General features: G+C 41.5%; 1 protein-coding gene across 1 annotated transcript in view; it reads left to right on the top strand.

Moving 5' to 3' along the window:
- Positions 1–17,753, top strand: part of brinp2 (bone morphogenetic protein/retinoic acid inducible neural-specific 2) — a 680,262-nt gene that overhangs the window by 101,598 nt on the left and 560,911 nt on the right. The gene's annotated exons all lie outside the window — the stretch shown is intronic.

Here is a 17,753-nt window from a genome sequence, read left to right on the forward strand (position 1 = left end):
ATTGGCAGGAACTGGTACACGCTGTCGTATACGCCGGTCCAGAGCATCCCAAACATGCTCAATGGGTGACATGTCCGGTGAGTATGCCGGCCATGCAAGAACTGGGACATTTTCAGCTTCCAAGAATTGTGTACAGATCCTTGCAACATGGGGCCGTGCATTATCCTGCTGCAACATGAGGTGATGTTCTTGGATGTATGGCACAACAATGGGCCTCAGGATCTCATCACGGTATCTCTGTGCATTCAAAATGCTATCAATAAAATGCACCTGTGTTCTTCATCCATAACAGACGTCTGCCCATACCATAACCCCACCGCCACCATGGGCCACTCGATCCACAACACTGACATCAGAAAACCGCTCACCCACACGACGCCACACACACTGTCTGCCATCTGCCCTGAACAGTGTGCCAAACGCCAGCGAATGTGAGCATTTGCCCACTCAAGTCGGTTACGACGACGAACTGGAGTCAGGTCGAGACCCCGATGAGGACAACGAGCATGCAGATGAGCTTCCCTGAGATGGTTTCTGACAGTTTGTGCAGAAATTCTTTAGTTATGCAAACCGATTGTTTCAGCAGCTGTCCGAGTGGCTGGTCTCAGACGATCTTGGAGGTGAACATGCTGGATGTGGAGGTCCTGGGCTGGTGTGGTTACACGTGGTCTGCGGTTGTGAGGCTGGTTGGATGTACTGCCAAATTCTCTGAAACGCCTTTGGAGACGGCTTATGGTAGAGAAATGAACATTCAATACACGAGCAACAGCTCTGGTTGACATTCCTGCTGTCAGCATGCCAATTGCATCCGCCCTCAAATCTTGCGACATCTGTGGCATTGTGCTGTGTGATAAAACTGCACCTTTCAGAGTGGCCTTTTATTGTGGGCAGTCTAAGGCACACCTGTGCACTAATCATGGTGTTTAATCAGCATCTTGATATGGCACACCTGTGAGGTGGGATGGATTATCTCAGCAAAGGAGAAGTGCTCACTATCACAGATTTAGACTGGTTTGTGAACAATATTTGAGGGAAATGGTGATATTGTGTATGTGGAAAAGGTTTTAGATCTTTGAGTTCATCTCATACAAAATGGGAGCAAAACCAAAAGTGTTGCGTTTATATTTTTGTTGACTGTATGTTACGATCAATTGTAACAAACAAAATCTATGTAGTTTTTATTTCAGGACCATCAGTTGAGTATAATCATCACATGTAAAGAATGACATGGCCACAATGAACTAATTATAAGCAACAGAGTGGTTTTCTACGTTAACAGCACATATACGACACACGCATTACTTGAAATTTTCAAACGCTCCGACCATATGGTTTTTTGGAATCAAATGACCTAAAATTTATCCTGTTATGGTTTATTCCGTGTATATTTCCATATTCCATGCAAACATTTATAGATTTCCAATTTTTTTGAAATAACACCACTCCCTATTAATAATCAAGAAGTTAATTATATAATATTAATGGTGGGTGGGTGGGGGTGTGATATATAAAGAAATAATACATGAATAGCTGCATCTTATGTGCATGCCTCATGCAGGGTGGCTGGCGGACAGTATTCATACAGAAAGGTTACAGGTGTTAAAGGATACAATTGTCACAGAGGTGATTATCCAGTGTCATGCAACATGAGAAGTGATGTCTTTTACCACCTGATTGTGCTTGTAGGGTTTGTGTAGATCCATTTACTCACCAGAAATCCTCACCAAACCTTTCTCTTGCCTCTGTTCAGTTCTACGGCATTATGCAACTTGCACATTCCAGGTTAAGGCCCTGTCACAGCTTGACGATTTAGCCAGCGTATGCCAACCGTATTAAAAAAACACTGGCATAAGTCTAATAAGTTAAAGGTAAGTTTTTTTTGTTTGTTTTTTTGGGCATGTTGAAAATTTTCAACGAGTGCCAGCATATAACTCATACCTTGGCACTCGTTGAAACGACTCGATTGTTGGCACACTTTTCTTGTTATTTACTCATAAGTCTAAATGCGTCCATTAATGCTGGCCACTGATTACCTGAAACCTGCAGTCCTCATGCAGACAGACTGTTTCATTCACACACGGAAAATCTGACCTGTTCGTTTCAGTCCAATTCACCATCACAGACTGCCAGACACTTATCCACATAAAGCTCCTGATTTTCAAAAATGATGTTGTGGCTGAAAATGTAATGTTTTAAAGCAAGTCCCTTGGTAATTTTTCTGCTGTAGGTGCGTTTCTGCGAGGATGCTGGTGTCGCGCTCTGAACGCACACAAGCACTGCAATGGTTTAAACTTTTAAAGCGCCAGTCGACCACAGTCAGGTGGGATCATCAGATGACCTGATCGATCACTGTGATCAGAGCCAAATGAAGGGCTGTGTCTCTTTAAACTTTTAAAGCACTGTCGCTGACTGCGTGAGCTGTTGGTGATCGCAGTAACAGATCACCAGATCACTTCATTCAGGTCTTATCACGCCTGATCATGGTCTACTGGTGCTTCAAAAGTTTAAATCATCACAGCGTTTCATTGTTCAAGTCTGTGATGGCCTGATCGGGTCTGATCAGACAACAGTGACAACACTTTAAACGTTTCAAGAGTCCAGCCAGTTGACTCATCAGCATTCTGTACAAAATGAACATGGTCCACGAAGATAAAAAATAATGATAATAAAATAATGTTAAATTACTGCGTTTCTGACCCGCACCACACTGTGCAGTACTGACCCAAACCACTCGGTCAGCTTATGCTGGTTAATCGTCAAGGTGTGACAGCTGCATTATTTTATTAGATGGATGCCACCATATGCCAGCGTGTTTAATACTGTTGGCATACGCAGTTTAAATTGTCAAGATGAGACAGGGCATTTAAAGGAGATGACAGGAGACACTGTGAGTGGTAGATGGTATGATATGCCTACAAAACACCCACAACACACTACTGCATAATGTGGAGCATTAATCCAACCCCTTGGTCCATAGCACTCAGGCTTGTCCTCAGAATACATACTCTGTCAGTAGCAATGTATGCACCAAATGGATTTGCATTCTGCATTTCAGACCTGGTACCATAGATCTTCAAGATAGGGCTATAAGTCTGTGGTCCAGTTCATCAAGGAGCAGCACAGCATTGTTATCAATCTAGAACTTCCCAATTGGGAATCAATGGCATTTAAGGAATGTGATAAAAGCCTTTATTTTCCCTGGTAGCTGAATAAATAAAGGTGGGCTTTTGTAAACACATGGTCGTAAATGCCTCATCAGTCACCTTGGTCCTCTGTCCATGTGCGTACATCACTGTGGTGAAACCTGTTCTTCACCACTTTTTCTTCCTTAATTAAAAAGGCCATCACTGCTCCAATTTCCTCCCATTAAGAGGCTGTAAATCGAGCAAGCGGCTCCAAGTAAGAGCAATTTACCCACACAATAATGCAACGGCTTTATTTTGGACTTGCAACCTAATCAGCCCTTATGAATAAATCATGCAGCAGGGTGGTAGTGGTGTGTCAGCGTATACGTGGCTGTGCAAGTATGCATGCTTAGACACGTGGTGACATTTACATTTAGGTCTTGTTTTAAGGAGGTGCTTGTTGGCTGCAGGTAATGTGGGTAGGAGATGGGAGTATAGGAGTTGGTTTTGGTTGAACAGATGGAAAGAGGAGTTGTGAAGAGTGTGTGTCAGACGTGGAAGAACTTATTTTGTTCGTGTTTCTTTTTTGCCCCCCCTGGAGGTTTTTTTTGTTTAGTATCTGTCATTTTGGGCCTGGAGCAAACTCTGCCATGTGCTGTATGCAAGACAGCCTGTTAACCGAACACTGCCCAGAATGGATGAGAATATGCTGCAAGGCAGCGAGGCTGTAACTGAGTGCAAGATGCAGAACGCTGTTGTTATTTTACTGGATTTTGCTCTTGTTCCCATGAAAATGCTTCATGAGCCTGAGAGCAGGCCAAGCCTCTGATTAAATATTGATAGAGAAGCGGCTTTGTTGTGGATTTCTGTAGGTTATAACTACTTTTTTTTTAATACTTAACAAAAATTTCTCCAAATGACAAAGCTGGCGTGGATTTTTTCCATCCACCAGAGGATGCATTGTGGTGTTTGCTCCTTCATATGCATGTACACATGTCAGAATGGTTGAAAGCTCCCTCGGCCATGCAATTTCAACTGCGTGGCCTCATCAATTTTCATAAAATAAAATCATTTATCAATGTAATTTTTTTTTTTTTTTGCCATTGTCAGGCAGAAACCAAAACATTGTGTCATTGGCATCACTTTGGCCATCCATCACATTTCTTATCATACATTATGACTGTGGTGATCCATCACATTCCTTATGGTGCACAAGCCAAATACCCACAGATCTTATGTTTTATTCACACCTTGCCTGCCAGGCATAACAGGGTGCATGTGTATATGGGTAATTTTTAAAGTTTAGGTCAGTGTGCCTGAATATATCTGATATTATCTCCTTCTAAAATGAGACACAGATTTAAGGTACTACTGTACATAGAGAAGCAGGAGTGGTTTTAGTGGCCAACAGACTTAAGCTTTGGAAGTTTAAGAAAAACTCGAAGCTCATTTCAGGCAACGTGTAACTTGAACAACACCTGCTTCTAATTTCCAACAAGCTAAACTCACCCACACTATGAGATGTCCTCCACGGGACTCACACATAAGAGTGGTGGCACATGTCCCTTTTGATTGACATTAGAGGGCACAGCACAATCATGACACGTGTTGTGCACAGAGTGCAAATTATATGATGTAAATTGAGGTATTCACGTATCGCAGGGCCCTTGACTAATATTTGTTAGCTAGCGGTAGTTTGCTAATTTTAGTTAAAATGTAACTTCATGCAGAAATTAGAAACTAGCTACCATTAACATTTATTTGTAGATACTTGATACAGTCTAATTCAGAAACTCTGAAGGTAAGAAAGTAACGTTTATTAACCAAGCTTGATTGGTACTTACCAGCCCAGTAACAGTTTTTTTTTCATGATACCATCATGAAATGTCACATTTCCTTGAGGCGGTCAACTTTAGTTCACTATTTTTAACCCTACCCCTAAATCGAACCTATGGTTAGGGTTTAACCATATCCTCCATTACTGTAACCACAATCAACCCGCGTCACTCCAAATTGCAGGATAAAAATGTAAGACACTTCAGCTGCTCCCTTGTGGTTGCTACAGCAGATCTAAGGTGGCTCTTCATGTTGATTTGGCACAAATTTTAGGCCTGCCATTCCTGATACAGTTTCACATTACATGGAGAAATGTGGCAGATGGGGTGAGGTTTGACCTGGGAACCTTCCACACTGAAACCAAGAGCACTAACCACTTGGACACTACTCTTGCTCACCCCAAATTGTATGATACAATTCAATCTCACATCATTTCATGATGGTGTGAGATTGATACAAAAAGTAAATTAAACTATTGGTTCATGATACCGTCACAAAAAGCACCACGGTGTAATGATTTGTTGTTCATGGTTCTGTGGGGGTTATGGTTAGAGGAAGGAGCAGGGTTAAGCCCCGTTTACATATAGACGGTAAGAGCTCCCGGAAGCGTCCCGGAAGAGTTTTTGGCCGTCTTAAGGATCAAACGCCGTTGTCAACGCCGGCACTAGGGGGCGTGGCTTAGTTCCGGCTTTACCGGAAATCGTCGAAAAAATTATTCAACATGTCGAATAATTCCAGGAGCGCTCCCGGAGAATTCGCATGACGACGGAGACAACGCGAACAACAGCGTTTGATACTTTTTAACCGCCGTTTCATCCTGCCCCTTCCTGTAGTGCCGCAGTTTACACCGCCATAATTGGCAGCCGGCGTTGTATCCCCAACCAACTGCGTGTAAAACGGTGATAGAGCCCACATCGGTGTCCTCAAAGGCGTTTTAACCTGCAACAGAGGCAGACAAAACGGCGGCGCTAGGTCGATAGGCAGTTGTCAGTATAAAAACGCTAGCGTGCTGTATGCAGGCCTCTCACTCGCGGCCAGCTCCAGAAATTTTTGCAGAGAAGCTCCAGTATTCCTCCTAAAAGAAAATTGGCAGCGGCAAGGACTTACCAAGAGGTGTGGTTCAGAAGCAGAGGAGAGGCCTGTGGTGGAGACGAGCAACACGTTGAGGAGGGGAAAAGGAAAGGAGAAGAAAAGGCTGAGAGATGAGCTCCCTCCCCCTGCAGTGACAGCTGCTTCAGCCTATTATACTCTGGGGGCGGTGCCTATATGCAAAATTTCCTGGAGTAATGCAGGATTTGCCTGGATAAATCCAGCTGTACACAGGGCGTTATGGGCGGCAGCAGAACATCGCAATTCTCACGCTCGTCTTAACCTGCGATTGTAAAGGATAGAACTGGGTATTAACCCCCGTTGCCTGACATGTGCTGGACGCTACGGCATCAAAACACCGCTTTATTTGGCAGATTTAGCGGCGTTTTATCCGCATATTTGCGGCTAGTATGGCGCTAAAAACGCCGGCGAAATGCTCCGCCCCTTTCCACAGCGAAAACAGCTGGAACTACCGCAAATTTCGGTCTACGTACTACCCGCCGACAAAACCGTCTATGTGTAACCTGGGCTTTAGAAAAACATGTCATGAAAATGTGACTTGTTTCATGACAAGAGCACAAAACTCAAGTGTGAGACTGAGCTGCGTGACAGTATCACAAAATAATTTTGTGATACTGTCATGAAAATTTGTATTTTGTGGCCGAATCATGAACAAATAAATTAATTCACTTTTCATGATGCCTTCATGAATTGGTGTGAGATTAGGTTGTACTTGTGTTGCCAATCAAAAGTTGGGCACACGTTCCTGACTGGGCAAGTGTGTCCAAACCTTTGATCTGCAACAGTCTACTATAGTATTCTTTGGCCAATGAATGATGGGAGTGACACAAGCAAACAAGAGGTTTGACTAATCTAACAAGTTGTGTTATCCACTTTATGGGTGCCTGAAATCATATTATGTTATTCTTCCAGGCATGAATATGGGAAATATATTGCAAGTTACAGGTTTCACCACAGTCAGAAATATTTTCACCAGTTTCACCTGGCTGTGGTAAACATATGGATACTTTTGAGAGACATTTACCAGTATAACCAGTGCTGCTAGAGAGGCAATATACAGTAGTGTTCAAAATAATAGTAGTGCTATGCGACTAAAAAGATTAATCCTGGGAAACAAGGTACCAGTAGATTCAGTAGATTCTCACAAATCCAACAAGACCAAGCACTCATGATATGCACACTCTTAAGGTATGAAATTGGGCTATTAGTAAAAAAAAAAAAGTAGAAAAGGGGGTGTTCACAATAATAGTAGTGTGGCATTCAGTCAGTGAGTTTGTCAATTTTGTGGAAAAAACAGGTGTGAATCAGGTGTCCACTATTTAAGGATGAAGCCAGCACCTGTTGAATATGCTTTTCTCTTTGAAAGCCTGAGGAAAATGGGACATCCAAGACATTGTTCAGAAGAACAGTGCAGTTTGATTAAGAAGTTGATTGCAGAGGGGAAAACTTATACGCAGGTGCAAAAAATTATAGGCTGTTCATCTACGATGATTTCCAGTGCTGTAAAATGGACCAAAAAACCAGAGATGCATGGAAGAAAACAGAAAACAACCATCAAAATGGATAGAGGAATAACCAGAATGGCAAAGGCTCACCCATTGAGCAGCTCCAGGATGATCAAAGACAGTCTGGAGTTACCTGTAAGTGCTGTGACAGTTAGAAGATGACTGTGTGAAGCTAATTTATTTGCAAGACTACCCCGCAGTGTCCCTCTGTTAAATAAAAGACGTGCAGAAGAGGTTACAATTTGCCAAAGAACACATCAACTGGCCTAAAGAGAAATGGAGGAATATTTTGTGGACTGATGAGAGTAAAACTGTTCTTTTTGGGTCCAAGGGCCACAGACAGTTTGTGAGATGACCCCCAAACTCTGAATTCAAGCCACAGTTCACAGTGAAGACAGTGAAGCATGGTGGTGCAAGCATCATGATATGGGCATGTTTCTCCTACTATGGTGTTGGGCCTATATATCGCATACCAGGTATCATGGATCAGTTTGGATATGTCAAAATACTTGAAGAGGTCATGTTGCCTTATGCTGAAGAGGACATGGCCTTGAAATGGGTGTTTCAACAAGACAATGACCCCAAGCACACTAGTAACCAAGCAAAATCATGGTTCCAAGCCAACAAAATTAATACCTCGCAGATGTGAAAAAATCATGAAAAACTGTGGTTATACAACTAAATACTAGTTTAGTGATTCACAGGATTGCTAAAAAAGCAGTTTGAACATAATAGTTTTGAGTTTGTAGTGTCAACAGCAGATGCTACTATTATTGTGAACACCCCCTTTTCTACTTTTTTTTTACTAATAGCCCAATTTCATAGCCTTAAGAGTGTGCATATCATGAATGCTTGGTCTTTTTGGATTTGTGAGAATCTACTGGTACCTTATTTCCCATGTAACAATAAGAAATATTCTCAAAACCTGGATTAATCTTTTTAGTCACATAGCACTACTATTATTCTGAACACTACTGTAAAATGTATATTGATCATGTGATATGAGTGATTTTTTTTCATTTTATTTCATTTATATAGAGCCAAATCAAAGGTTCCACCTCCCTTCCAAAATCAATAGGCATTATGTTACATAGCTACAACTGCTAACATTTTCCTGTACTTTTTAGTGTCCTCTCCTGACTGCATGATGTTAAAATAGCACAAAGATAATCAATAGATAAAAGGGCGTGTTCTGAGTGCTGGTCTCATGTTTCTTACATTTCTCCTTTTGATTGGGAAAAAAGAAAAACTTAATTAGTGGCGATGCTTCCACAGTGGAACTGCACTGCATCCTGCATGGCAACCACCCAGGCAGACAACTCATCCATCCTCACCTCTTGAAAGTAAACACCTATCTACAGAAGCCTTCTCCAGCCATTAGTGTCCTCAACATTGAGGCAGTTTTGTGTTGGATCTTGCCCAAAGAAATGTGCCACGTGGGCTTGTTTGACACAAGTATTCCAGCAATGCTCAAGAAACCTAGTAGGTCACCTGAAAAGTCTTTGCACATTTGTTGCTGTGCAGAAGCACAAATCTAGAAATACAGTGCTTTTGTAATCACTGATTCAGGTGTTGAAGACAGCATGTGGAAATGGTCAGCATCGTATGTTGCTCCTGTACAATCACAGTCAGCGTTTTACTTCTCCAGTGAAAAGGTTAGTCTGCCTCATATATGGCAGCAACCAGAATGTTAGCTTTGTCAGAATTCTGTGCCTGAAGCAAAATAACTGCTCATACCTGAGCCTGTCACAGACGGCATTTGGGAATGATAGGTGACAGCGACAGCTGCAGTTGTAATGTAGGACAGATGGATAACAGGAGACCTATCAACCCTCTAGTTTTGATTACTACCCAGAGCAAATGTGATGCTCTGAACAAGCAGTCTGGAGATTGCTTTCATGTGCGTATTTCACCCTCACAACTCTGATGGAGCCAGACCTTCCTGCTGGTGTTAGGGTGACATTAAATTGGTATTTGAAGTGGAGATAGTGGTTTAAAAAAAAAAAAAAGAAGAGGTCTGTGTTATCCACACATTTTTCTATTTAAATGATGAAATTCAACAACTTCTGTATCATGGATTTGAGGGGGGAAGGGGGCACCAATCTGAATACACGATACTGTGTTAAGGAGATTAAATATTAATATGTGATATCAGATAAGATGAAATGATTGAAAATGAAATTAAAACTAATAATTTTCACTCTTTTTCAGCAGACTCCAATGGTGAAGTACGACAGAAGTGACAACAGCAATTTGGATTGATACGATATTATCAAAATCAGTTACATTGTGGACTCGGACTACATATCAGTGTGATTATTTTTCCATTCCCATACGAATTCCTAATTTATTTTTTTGTGTGAAAAAATTAAGGTCGACAGAGTGTTTTCAGTGTTGCTGAATGCAGAGTTTGATGTCATGGCATTCCATGTAAAATTTTGACATTGTCAGGAAAAAAACAAACAAACAAACAAACAAACAAACAAAAAAAAAAAAACATGCCAGCAGTAATAGGAGGAACTGATAACATCTGATGTACAGTGAGGCAAATAAGTATTTGATCCACTGTCAATTTTGCATGTTTTTCAACCTACAAACAATGGAGAGGTCTGTAATTTGTATCGTTGCTACACTTCAGCTGTGAGAGACAGAATCTTAAAAAAAAAAAATCTGAAAATCACATTGTATGATTTTTTTTTTTTTTTAAACCAGGAGCTCCCCCGTGACCCTTATTTGGAGTAAGCAGGTTACAAAATGGATGGATGGATTACTGTGCATTTTTGTCCCATACATTTTGTTCCATTGAATGACTCCATAACTTTTTTTTTAGAAAAATCCATCCATAATTCGGGGAAGCTAACTCTAGTATGCCATGAAGTAATTAGAAGCTTAGGCGGTGTTCTCTGTGACATCTTTTGGGGCTGTAGAAGCGCTGTCAGATGAAGAACAGCACACGTGATTTTTCACTGGGTTGTGGAAAGGAAGCGTGTGCTTTCACACACACACTCTTGCTGAGCTCAGTGGTGTATTGGCAGCTCGCCGGTTGGGCAGAGTGAACTCCTGTGCAGACACAGAGCTGTCTCTGTCCTGCTCCTTTTGGCATCCTGTTCTGAGAAGAAACACCTGTCTAATTTTAAGTATAATACCAAATGACTAAGTTTTCCATTTGCATTTGAAATAATATTTCCATTCTGTAAAAAATCGAGGTGATACTGTCCACTAGTGCCAAAGCAGAAATATGAAATATAATTTTTGTGGGTGAGTACCAAAGAAGAGAACAAGAGATCTGCCCTGAAAGACCATTAGCTTCTGTTGAACTGGTACTGTAGAAGGGTTTGTATTCAGACCTGAATGGAAATTTGAATCCTCTTTTTTTTTTTTTTACCTAGAAAACGTACTTTAAAATCACTACACTCTCAATTGAAAGGTGAACTTTTATTTCAATTATTTTGGGTTTGCAATGATTTGTGTCAAGCAGTCACACTGCGAATACCTCATATACACCAAATAGCGATCACATTGCGACCACTGACAGGTTAAGTGAATAACTGATTATGTTGTTAAAATGACACGTCAGTGGGTAGGATGTAGTGTAACCGGAAAGTATTCAGTGCTTCACTTTTTCCACATTTTATGTTACAGCCTTATTTCAGAATGGATGAAGTCACTTTTTCCTCAAAATTCTACACATACCCCCTTTTTTGTTTTTAGATTTTTGCAAATTTATCAAAAATAGCTAAGAAATCATATGTGAACAACTATTCAAAACCTTTGCCATGAAGCACAAAATTGAGCTCAGGTGTGTCTTGTTTCCACTGATCATCCTTGAGATGCTTCTACAGCTTAATTGGAGTCCGCCTGGGGTAAATTCTGTTGATTGGACATGATTTGGAAAGACACCCACCTGTCTACATATAAGGTCCCACAGCTGACAGTACATTTCAGAGGACAAACCAAGCATGAAGTCAAAGGAAGTGTCAGTAAAACTCTGAGACAGGATTGGGAAGGGTACAGAAACATTTCTGCTGCTTTGAAGGTCCCAATGAGCACAGTGGCCTCCATCATCCATAAATGGAAGAGGTTCAGATCCACCAGGACTCTTCCTAGAACTGTTTGCCCGTCTAAACTGAGTGATCGGGGACGTGACCAAGAACTCTGTCAGAGCCCCAGCATTACTCTGAGGAGAGAGGAGAACCTTCCAAAAGGACAACCATCTCTGCAGCAATAGATCAATCAGGCCTGTATGGCAGAGTGGCCAGACAGAAGCCACTTCTTACTAAAAGGCACATGACTCCGCCTAGAGTTTGTCAAAAGGCACCTGAAAGACTCTCAGACCATGAGAAACAAAATGCTCTGGTCTGATGAGACGAAGATTGAACTCTTTGGTGTGAATGTCAGGCCCCTTTTGTGGGTCAGGACTGTGCTTACTCTGTTGTGTGTTGAACAGGAATTGTTTTTTTGAGTGGCACTAATAATTTGTGTGCCATCTAATTGTTTTGTAAATAGTTGTCTGAAAAAAAAAACGCCTGAAGCATTTCCCTGCATTTTAATGTAAATAGTTGTATGTAACTTTGTTGTTCGCTACATTTGTACATATGTTTTTGAAATTTTCTGTCCATCACTTCAGGCAGCTCACTTCCAATTCTCCACCTCCTGTGTGCATGGACACACCTGCGCCATCTCCTTCACGCTACTGTTTTAGTTATCTGGCTAACAGTACTGATGGTGATGTAACTCGGGCCTTGACTGATCTGGTATGGAAATCAGATAAATGATGTTCATGTTTGATTTGGCACATGTGTTATGCCGGATGTCCTTCCTGACCTAACCAATCTCATTTATTCAAGTCTGGGACCAGCGGTAAGAGTACTTTGGCTTCTCCGGTGTCTTAGTTAACACAGAGGCAAATGTGTCTGAAATATCTGACATATAGTGTTCCAAAGTAATTTCTACTTTCATCTGGGCTGAACTGCAAGTCATGAGCTATTTCTGGTGGAAGCTTTGTCAGCAGCCCTGCACAGAAATGTTCCCTGATGAGCTATGTTAAATTGCTGATGCCCATCTTCACTGGGAATTACTATCCAACGTTATAATTGTGGTGCTTTATAAGGACAACCTAAAATATTTAACATCCTTTCAAAACACATTTGCCTATTACTTTAAAGAGCATGTGCCCATTACCTTAGTATTAAAAAATTGGGGGAATATGCAGGTGCACCATCTTAAAATGCCCGGCTGGCCCATAACAAGACACATCTGTGTATTAAGAAAACTGGACGTACTGCTCCCAGAGCGTTTTCTTTCATTTCAATGAAAGCTGCTCATTAAAGCTCTTCTGACTTCAGAGTTTCAGAAAGCAATGCAGGACACACACACACACACACACACACACACACACACACACACACACACACACACACACACACACACACACACACACACACACACACATACACACACACACACACACACACACACACGCCTTTTTAAATTAATTGCACTGAAACAATTGAGGCATCTGAGTTTGTATTATTTTGAATAAATCCTGAGTTATTGTTGCGTGACTTCTCATTATTCTGACTTTAAATAATCTGTGCAATAGTCATTCTTTGGTTTTTCCATTTAAAACCCAAAACGTGGGTAACCAAAAAAACAAGAAATTGCTTTTGTTTTTGTTGTTGTTATGGTAATTTGCTGTTTTACAGTTGTGAATTTTGCGCCGTCTTGTGGTCTGTGACAAACACGAGGTTGGTTTCAGCAGAGTTCCAGTGTCGCAGATGGAACGATCCCCCCCTAAAAATTGGTCCGCCCTGCCTTCACTGCGCCTGTGTCATTTAGGACCACAGCAGCTTGTCTGAGACTGAGTTTCTATACCCAAAGCAATCAAAGGGAATAATGTGATTATTAACAAACAGATGACAAGATAAAACCTCTTAAATCATTCTAAAGTCAATTTTAAGCAGAAACGAGGCAATCTTTCGCTTCTCCATCTTTTATTATGAAATAATGATGAATTTATGTGGAAATGATTGTTGTACAAAAGCTTCAGATATCTTTCGCTGAGATAGATGATGACTGGAGTGCAGTTTGAAGCAGAAACGAGGTGATAATTGGTGTACCACGGCTCATGCACAGAAATGACGCATACGCAGTGAAGGCAGGGCGGACCGATTTTTAGGGGGGAACCGTTTGGTTTAGGGCACACTGTAAACACACCTCGTGAAGTATGGACAACAAGACAACATCGGGGCACAGCAGAAGTTCATCACAGGTGCTACACCTCCTCTAGATAAAAGTGGTAAATGGACTGCATCGCTTTGAGCCAGTTATCGTAATCATGTCAGATTGCACCATTTGCCAAGGTGCTCTGACACTAACGCAGCAACTGTTACTGCCATTTTACACATCACTTTGCGCATGGTTTTATATTCATCCATATAATTGTAAACACGTGAGTGTGTTAATTGCTCATCACTGTTTCACAGATGTGCACATCACTCTGATGACTTCTTGTTTTCACACTATTAATGGTTTCCACCATCCTTTTACATGGAACAATAACTGTAGAAACGTACGCATGCCAGCTAGGATTTTTGTGTGATGCACCGCACATTTCCACGGTCATATCACTTTTGATACATCTGAATGTTGGCGTGGAGGTGGACGTATGCCACGTTTTTGTGCATAAGCACACTTTGCACATGAGGCTCCTCGACATTAATATACAACATGTCCTTTAAATTGCCTAGTTTGCAACTAGTTGAAGTCTGTAGCCTACTGTCTCAGCACACAATTAGTCTGATTAACCTACGTCCGTAGTGACAAGGGAACCAATTTTATTAGACAATAGATTACTCAGTTTGTTAGGCTATTTTTTGACTTACTTGTCAGCCAAAAAGTGGCAGACTCAGAAACAAGATTCAAACCTATGTTCAAATTCTCTCTGTACTCTTCACACGCAGCTGGCGTATCAGGTACAAGGTTTTTAGCGAATTAATGATCAGAGAATACTGCAGTCAGAATGTTGTAAGCAGATGTTAATAGCTGTTTCAGGTGTGCGCCTTAAACGCCTCTCCTTTCCTTAAGAAACAATGTGCCGTGGTCTGGTCTAGTCATCAACAGATAATTAATGGGCAAAATTTTTATTTTCGCGTGACATTTCTTGCTTGTGTGTGAGAGGGAGAGATTGATGCTGAAAGCGTGACTGTCATGCCAGACATGTGAGAGTTGGCAACCCTGTATTTTGCCTACTGATATTGAGCCAATGGCCCCTGACTTCAGGCAGTGATTGGCTGCTTGCCCATACCACAATATTAAAATATAAATTGTTGGTTTCTGGTTTGTAGCAAAGTCCCTTCCAGATTTGTTACTTGATTTGTTAGAGAAGATCAGCCCGTCACTGCTGAAGGCTGCTGTCCCACAGGCTAGCAGTGTGCACACTGGAACTGTGTCAGCTGCACTTATTCATTTGTTCAACTTCATAATAATGTTATTTTTAGCTTCTTGCACTTTTTGTGTGAAGTTCATGTTGAAAGGTTGTGTGAGTTAAACATATGCTGCAAAACATTTTAAAGAAAGTTTTCTTAAGAGTGTGTTTTACTAAATTTTGGCACATTTTTTGACACTTTTTACTGCAGGCAAATATCTATATCAGCCTCCAAAGCTTGTTGATTATTGCTTGTTGATATATGATTATTGATATGATATATTAAAATTCCGACCCCTAGTTAACAAACGGGGAATAGTTTGAGGAGAATGATAAAAATGTCTAATCTTTTGGTGAAGTATTTAATGGTCGCACAGACCACCTCTGTATGTCTGTAGATGGATTTTAATTGTGCATATATTAATTTTAATGTGAATAAAGAACTCGATCATTTTTCTGTGTGGAGATGCCTGCAATTTTCTTTGTTTTGTAGTAGAAACATCAATACAAATTATTCAACCGTGGTCATGGAAAGCTCTTTGAAGCTTCAGTCTTGGAAAAAAGATGACTCGCCACCATTTTTGTCCACTTGACTCTGGATGGTTGAGACTGGTGTGGTGCTGAGCGGTTGTCCACTGCATGCTGGTGTCCAGCTCCAAAGCTGAGGTGGCTTATGTGGATGGGCACCTGTACCATGCTTACTCTCACCCAGGATGACCAACGTCCATTGCTGTTGAGGAAGTTTGCAAAGCTCTGCATTGCAGTAGGTGCGCTCTATGAAGTTCTTAAACCTGGAAGCAGTCAGATCACAGAGAGTCGATACTATGGTGATCCCCCCCCCTGGCCACTGCAGTGATTGCCATATTGAGGGAGTGGCAATTGTGGCACTGATGGTGTCAGATATGACGATGAGCATATTATGAAGCTCAGACATCATCATTCATTGGGTGTCTTGCCTTGTCTTATTCTGCGTACTGCCTACAGGATGGATGAGGGATACTTTTTATTTGCAGCTTCAGCTTTCAATTGACCATTGTCCAAGTACTAACACTGCACCAGTCACTTGTAATTTCACAGTGACTGCTGTCACTGACAAGGACTGCATCATCACTCATGGATCTGCTCGACTGTTATTTGACGAGTTTTCAGACCTCAGCATGTCAGTGGTGGGTACATGGTGCTGATGCATATATATCTATATCTTTCCAGTCCCCCAACAAACATACACTTTCTGAAGACGTGTACCAGTAGCCAGCAGGTGGGTGTGTAATGACTTTTTAGCCTTGTGGTTAGACAGTCTTCCTCCCATCCTGAACGCTGTGGCTTTGCGTCATGTGATGGACTGATACATTGCAGGTTACATTGGCGTTGTGATTCAGGTGGATGTGAACATCACGGGAACGAGTGTAACGTTAGACAGTGGGCGCTTTGCAGTGAGGAAACTTCACTCCCGAACACAACAGATGCTCCAGCAACAGATGTACACTAGAGCCCTTTGACTGGTTGATTGAGTGATTGGTTGGAGCATGTGCCTCCCACACCAGACAGTGTTAGTTCCATTCCGTTGAACCATTGAGGTTCAGTGGAATGCAAGTTACAGAGACTCATTGCTACCTGATAAAAATTCATACCAGCCACAGCGCTGCTGTCTGAAGCAGGATTAAAACCACTGTGACTTTGCAAGAAACACCTGTTTTCCAGATGGAATCTGCAGTTGTACAAACACCACTACAATAGTGGCTACAGTTCCTACTCAGTTGAGTGCATGTTACCTCCTATCTGTCAGTTACTGGCAAATCTTTAATATCACGGTAGAAGTCATTTGTCTCAAGCGATATGAAAATGGATAACCCCTTTAGCCTCTTGAAGTTCCGCACAGAGCTTTAGGCCTGTTCCTTGGCATTTCACATGCAGTTTTAACCTCTTGAACCTTCAATGAGCAGTGCCAAGTGCACATATTCCTATCAGTAAGGTGGGAAGGTTAAGACTGTTTTAAGAGACTAGTCATTACATTAAGCTGTGTAAATACTCAGGCTGTGCACTTGTGTTCAGCCCATTTAAATGTGTAGGCGGCATGTTAAATATCCTCTGAGCATTTTGCTCTTCCTTTACACTTTGTTTCACGGCCACAGGCAAGACAGAAGAAGCCACAAGGCAGAAAGGCCCTGGGTTTTCTATGCAAAATTTTCCTGAAGATGAATGAGCACAGACGCTATTACATTTGTCAGTATGCCTGCGCCTCCGTATGCTACGGTTTCTTCATTCTGATCATGCATCCATTTTCTGAACACTTATTCTCAAGTTCAGGGTTATTGTGGTGGGGTGGGGGTGTTACACCCTTGGGTGAGTGAAGGTGAAGGTTTTACACCCTTCACTCACTACACTCCATCCACTCAGGCTGCCAGTCTATCGTAGGGCTGACACATATAGACAAACAACACATTCATACTCTCACTCACACCTATGGTCAGTTTAGAGTCGTGTTGGGAATTGGAAGTATTTTTTTTTATTTTATTTTTTATCTCCCGAGTAAGAAATATGGAGGATATAGCAATCAACATGTCCGTCTGTCTGTCCATCCATCGGTTTTCGCTTAATGCGATATCTCAAGAACCACTTGACCAAATTGATTCATATTTAGCATAAGCATGTGTTTGGATGATTCCCCCAACTTCAGTTGAATACAGTGACCTTGGGGTCAATTTCAAGGACACAGCGAGATATTTAAGATATTGTCATTGATACCCTATT

The sequence above is a fragment of the Thalassophryne amazonica genome, chromosome 12 (genome assembly GCF_902500255.1).
Source record: "Thalassophryne amazonica chromosome 12, fThaAma1.1, whole genome shotgun sequence".
Classification (NCBI taxonomy): domain Eukaryota; kingdom Metazoa; phylum Chordata; class Actinopteri; order Batrachoidiformes; family Batrachoididae; genus Thalassophryne; species Thalassophryne amazonica.